We start from the raw sequence: 6,847 nt of genomic DNA on the forward strand, positions 1-6,847 counted from the left end.
AAGTATTTTCTCATCTCATTTTTAAATGCCACTTTAAGTTTTTTACTCAAATTTTATACAAAAAGTGTTGGGAGTTCTAGGAAAGTTCTCCAAAAGTTAATATAGAACAGACTTTAGAGTCATTGTGAGATTAATTAGGAATTCATGTGGACAGACAATTTGGTTTGCAAATATGGTGTGGGACAAACTAGCCATCTTTCACAAAATGAGCAAGGTAAACAAGTATTAGACCCAAGAAGAAAAACATAGTACTAGTTCCTCTTCATGTATGGATGTAAGGGCTTTGGTGTTAGCTGTTGTTCGGGACTATATTGTGTCCTTTTCAAAATTCACATGTTGAGATTCTATACATCAATATCTCTGAATGAGCCTTTATTGGGGAAGAGGGTCTTCTTCTTTACCACTCCAAGGGCTTGAACTCAGGGCCTGGGCACTGTCCCTGAGCTTCTTTTGCTCATCTAGTACTCTACCACTTGAACCCCAGTGTCACCTCATGCTTTTTTCTGTTTATGTGGTACTAAGGAATTGAACCCAGGACTTCACGCATGCTAGGTAAGCACTTTTCCACTAAAACATATTCCCAACCCCCAGAAAAGGGTCTTTGAAGAGAAATTTAGATGGGCACTGGTGGCTCATGTCTGTAATCCTAGCTATGGACCTGAAGGCTGAAATCTTAATATCCAAGTTTGAGGCCACACTAATCTGTGAGACTTTTATCTCCAATGAGCAAAAACCAGAAGATCAGCTGTGGCTCAAGTGGTAAAGTATGAGCCTTAAGCAAAAAGTCAAGCAAGGGTTGTGAGTCTGAGATCAAGCCATACTACCAGCCCATGTGTATGCACGCACGCATGCACACACACACACACACACACACACACACACACACACACACACACACACACACTATTTAGTTAAATGAGACAATCTAGGTGGGTTGTCTTCTAACACATCTGGTGTTCTTATATGAAAATGACAATAGATGGACACAGATGCATCCATATAGTGGACCATGGGAAGACCCAGGATAGGTACCACACCCCAAGAAGAGAGACCAAGAAGAAAGCACACCTTGATCTTGCCTTGCACCATTTTAAGACTGAGCACAGATACGTTCCTGATGCTTTAGGCTGCCAATATGTGGCAGTTGTCAAGCCAGCCTGAGTTGATGGCAGCAGATATGCTGACTTGAATTGCTCCCTGGAAGAGTGGATGGTTTCTGGAATTATGGACCTCACAGAGATCCATCTGCTGAAAGGAGATATCTGAAGTCATCAGAGTGGGGATTGGAATATTAGCTGTGTGTAGAGCCCCCTGCTTAGCATAAGTAATGCCATAGCTCAGTCCCAGTCCTGCAAAAAAAAACAAGAATGTAATCAGAGTAATTAATTATCAAAGATAAGAAAAGAGAGAAGGCTGGAGGATAAACCCTGGAGATGGACTTTAGTAGAATTTAATAATTAACATTCAATAGATAATGAGGTTTGTCTCAGTTGAGAAGCCAATGTCATGCAGAAATCATCTGAAATTTGGGCCTTTTGGGACAGTACAGGCTCGCAGTTAAAGAAGGAAAATAATAACTTTTGCATTCATCTTTATTTTTTGTGGGTCATGGTGTTTGAAATCAGGACCTAGGCACTTTCCATGGGCTTTATTGCTCAAGGCTAATGCAGTACCACTTTGAGCTATAGCTCGATATCTGGTTTTCTGCTGGTTAATTGGAGATAAGACTCTCATGGACTTTCTTACCTAGGCTGGATTTGAACCACAACCATTAGATCTTAGTCTCCTGAGCATCTAGTATTAGAAACTTGAGTCACCAGCAGTCGACATAACTAAAACTTTTGAACTTATGGGTGGAAGTGGGTGTTTCTCAGTGTCAGAGTATTTGTCTAGTATGTGTGAGTTCCTGGGTTCCACAGAGAGGAGGAGAGAGGGAGGGAGAGAATGAGAATAAGAGGGAGAGGGAGACAAGGAGGGGCCCAGAGTGAAAGGGAGGAGGAGATATGCAAAGGGAAAGGGAAGGAAAAAAATGGAAGAAAGAAAAAGGAAATAAAACATAGTAGCAGAAAATTTATCTGAACTCTAAAAGGGGGAAATCATTCAAAAACAGATTTCAAAATATAAAACAAAATATGTATAGTATGTTCCAGATTAAATTAACCTAGTGATTGATTTAAAACAAGGCCCAGCCCATAATTACTTTTAATTACAAACATAAAGTTAGTCTTTCAGGAGGCAGGTGCCAATGGCTCACATCTGTAATCCTAGCTCCTCTATAGCTGAGAGGAGAAGGATTTCAGTTTGAAGCTAACCTCGTAAAAAAAATCTTCAAGGCACCATGCATAAAATAATAAGGAAAAGGTTAGGAGCATCCCTCAAGAGGAAACAAACAATCTGGCAGTGAGCAAGCTAAGCAAGTGAGAAATCCTCAGTTCAATCCCCAGGAGTACCAAAAGAAGAAAATACAATTACCACTTCTATGAGAATTCAGGAATCATATATTCAGAAACAGAATCCATATTAAGCATTCCACATTCTAGATTTCATTTAATGCCCCAAGATATGGGGAACCAAGAATTCTAATTTTAATCCAGTCAAGTTCTCTGTTAGAGAAGCCTTACTTTTCCTGTTAGTCACATCCTATTTGACCTAGAATAGCTCCTCACCTCACCTCTCTGGGCCTGAGTTTTCTATCTCCCAAACTGGGATATGATTCTCAGTCTCACAGAGTTTCTGTGAGGGTTAATTGAGACGTGTTTACTGTTAGGTTTTTAAAAAGAGGTAGCCGAGTAAGAACTGCACCACGCACGTGGTATTCGGGTAAGGGGTTTATTCAGTAGACCTGCTGGGACCAGGCCAGGTTGGCACTCCTCGTGGCTGGGAAAGGCCTGGGAATGAGAGAGAGCTGGGAAGAGAGGAAAGAGAGAGAAAAGAGCCAGAAAAGAGAAGAGAGAGGGGTAAGAACAGTAGCACTCACGTGGTATTCAGGTAAGGGGTAGACCTGCTGGTTCCAGGCAAGGTTGGCACGTCACGTGGCTGGGAAAGGGAGAGAGCAAAAGAGTAAGAAAAGAGCAGCAAGAGCTAGAAACGAACAAAGAGAGAGAAAAAAGGAGAGTCTGGGCCTGGGTTAGCCCTTATGTAGGGTCTGGGTGGGGAAAGGTGTGGCCACATCAAATTCAGATGTGACCTCAGCGGATGCAGATGTGACCTCTTCCAGGTGTCCCAGTTGCCTAGGTAACGCAGGTACTGGGTGGAGACTTTGCTGCGAGGAGTGTGGAGTCTGCTCGCCATCCAGGAGCGGACCTTACATTTACCTCGGGGAGTGATTGCTGACAAATAACCAAGATGCTACCTACCATGGTAATCATCAGATGTCATCACTTCCTCCTTCCCATTGATATGTGAGGTGAGCAGGGGCTCACATAGACCATCCCTGCACACACTTTCTGAAGATGACTGCTTAGGTATGGATTCCAGTAAGTACTGAAGATTTGTTATGAGACAATGATGCTGAATATGGTAATACATACCTGCAATCCCTGCTAGATGAGTTGTAGAGAACTAGCCTCGCAAATTGAAGGTGCTGGGTCAATCCCCAGAAACACACACACACAAACACACACACACACACCACACACACACCTCACATTATAAACAATGAGATCTGAAATTCAATGAGAAATTAGATAAATATTGATAGAAATTAGGTTGTAAATATACTATCAAATCCAACTGACTTTAATGACCAAAATAAATGAGAATGTAACAAATGTAATCTAGGTCTTAAAACCTCATACCGAAGATCTTAAAATGTGTTGGGTTGTTACTGAGAGAAACCAGAACTTCCTATTTTATCTTGAATAGGTTGTTTTAGTATAATAGTAGGCCTATTTATCTTTTTATTTCCTTTGCTTTAGTTATTTTTTTTCTTATAAGGTATTTATTTTTGCACTGACTGGCTTCTAATCTCTATCATCTTGCTTCTCAAATAGCTAGGGTTACAGTCATATACCATCAGGTTCAACCTCTTTTTGAAATGGGGTCTCTTGTTAAATTTTGTCCAGGGCTGGCATTGAACATCCCCAAATCCACCTCTAAAATAGCTGGGAGTATAGACATGTGCCACTATGTCTGTTTGGCTCATTTATCTCTGGTCATGGAGATATGTAGGTGATACATATATGTACAAAATTCTGTGTTCCATTCCCTATATTGCAACCATCCAATCAATAAGTAAAAACAAAAATAAGATAAAAAAAACAAAGTCATATGTTTGTGAAAAGGTAATAATAACTAACTTCTTAAGAGCTACAGATCTATGCTGTGTGTCAATGGTTCATGCTTATAATCCTAGGTACTCAGGAGGCTGAGATCTGAGAATTACAGATCAAAGCCAAACTAGGCAGTATGTAAAACTCTTATTTCCAATTAACCACCAAAAAGTTGGAAATGGAGTTGTGGCACAAGTAGAAGAGCACTAGCTGAGAGCACAGTAGCTCAGGGATGGTGCCTAAGACCTGAGTTCAAGCCTTATGACTGGCACACACACATAAGAATCTTATACATCTAGTGCTTTATAAAATCTCAGGAGAGGAAAAAGAGAACAATTGGGGTCAATTGGAACCTGTTCAGAGACTTTGTTAGCAGCCATTTCTTGTTGAATATCAGGTGGGAGTACAACGTGCTATGCTGTCCTCAGTGCTTCCAGATTGTTCCACTACAGCTTGTGTCTTAGCAGGCAGGAGCCTTGGTCCCTGGGAGCCTTGACCCCGTATGGCAGCACAGGCATATTTTTAACTTAGAACTAAATCCATGTCATGCAGGGTCTGTCTGGAATTCAGATGACAATGTGCATCTTGATTTATGCTTTGACATATTCATGTTCTTGTCTTCTGTGTGAAACTGGAGCCCTAAAGAATGGCAAAGAAGAATCCCAGCAGGAAAGGAAGGCATAAAGCAATCCTTGAGATTGATCAGATTTGCTTTTCCTAAGTTTTTGGGTAAAGGGTGTTACTTTTCCTAGAGTTTCAAAACCAATAGACCTGCCCAGGCCCCTGTTGACCTTGGAGCCTCCTTGTCCAGTCCAGTATGTTTGAGTGTCAATCCTCAGTTTGCACCGCCACAGCTGTCTGAAGGTTGGCTTCAGGATACCCCACTTTTCCCTGCTCTGTGCATGCTACTTGAGCTCCCCATGAGCGCATGAGTTACAAAGGTTGCAGTGACAATGCTGTAGCCCTTCGGGTTTCAGGCTGCCACTGTAGCCACTATTGCAGCCTCCCCTACTTTTATTGCTGCCTCCTTTTTGGCTGCTCACCCTCATCCCTGTCCTGTTAATGCCCAATAGGTCCTCAAGGAGAACCCCTCCACACATGTACCAAATGTACCCTGGACTTCCAGTGACTCCTGGTGGTCAATAGGACCTACATGACCACAAGAAGAGCCTGACTATAAATGTTACACACAGACATGAAGAACTAGTATGATAGCTTGACCTTCAAGGCCTCTGAAAATGGAGGTTTGACCCCATAAATTTTGATTCACTGTGAATTTTATATTTTCACACTGAACAATGTATAATTTCCTTGTGCTTCCTTTATTAGATTTTGTCTTACATTTTCTAAAGCATTATTCTAGCACAGGATGATACATGTCTCTGGTGAAGGCACCATCAGACGCCAGAGGAAAAGGATGTGGTACATAGAGTATCCCTCTTTTCCAGAAGTGTCCACCGTGGTAAGAAGAGCAAATTTTAGGACAATGGTCACAGAGGCTTCCTCCTACTCTAAAGCATGGCTCACGTGTGTAGAGAATTTCAGAACACCTCTGAAACTTTGCCAATAGTTGCCTAAAGTCAGTTATTACCAAACAGGATATTGAATTAGCTCCATGACCAAAGAAAGAAACAACCACATCTAGCACATTGAGCTCACAAGTATAGCATGGTGTTCCAGTGAAATGATCACTCAAATGAAGATAGGACACTGTCTAAAATACAGAGAAAGAATGGGAATGGCACTGGAATAGGCAGGAATACTTTGTGTGCAAAAGAGGGGGACAAGGGAGATTAATTACAGTTGATTGACTGGGAAATGGGCAGTGATAGAGAAGAAGGTAGTAAAGCCAATGAATGTAAAGGTGGAGAGGGTGCCATGGAAATCCCAGATGGTGCTTCTTGTGCAAGTAGTTATTCTTTGGCAAGTGATGATAGGATACCTGAGCCTCATAAGGAAAAACCTGGCTTTATTGCCTTGCTGGACTGAAAGTGAATAAATGCCCCTGCCTCAGTTTCCTGAGTTCTGGGATTACAGTCATGCACTACCACATTTCTGTTTGAAACATTTAACTTTCATGCTTGATCATTTGTTTTTCACCTTTGGTTTTGATAGTCTTACATCTACATTTCTGGACCTTGGCATGAACATGTGTTGGTTAAGATATAAGGAAAGAATAGTAAATCCAACAGCTTCCCATACTGAAACACCTACCTTGGGTACCTTTCAACTCACTGTGCTCATCTGACCTGTGTGGAGACTGTCCATTCTGCTCTGCTTCTTGAGAGGACTGCCAGATTCTCAGCTGTGTACTAGAGGAACACAGAGGTGAGGGATTTAAGATGGCAATGTGAACAAAGAAGTTTACTTCACTGAAACTTCTGTCATTTGCCTTATTTTTGCTTGTCATTATACCTTGCTCAGAGTTTACATTCTTTTTATGGTATGATGAAAAAATAACATTTATTTTCCTCAGCATTTAAGTTTCTTGTTTGTTTGCATTGAGACAAACTTCTGAGAAAGAACAACTAACCTCATGCAAATATCCAGAAATGGATGTTTTTGTTTTCATATTC

This window comes from Dipodomys merriami, unplaced genomic scaffold (assembly GCF_024711535.1).
Source record: "Dipodomys merriami isolate MVZ:Mamm:240054 unplaced genomic scaffold, mDipMer1.0.p SCAF_510, whole genome shotgun sequence".
Taxonomy (NCBI): Eukaryota; Metazoa; Chordata; class Mammalia; order Rodentia; family Heteromyidae; genus Dipodomys; species Dipodomys merriami.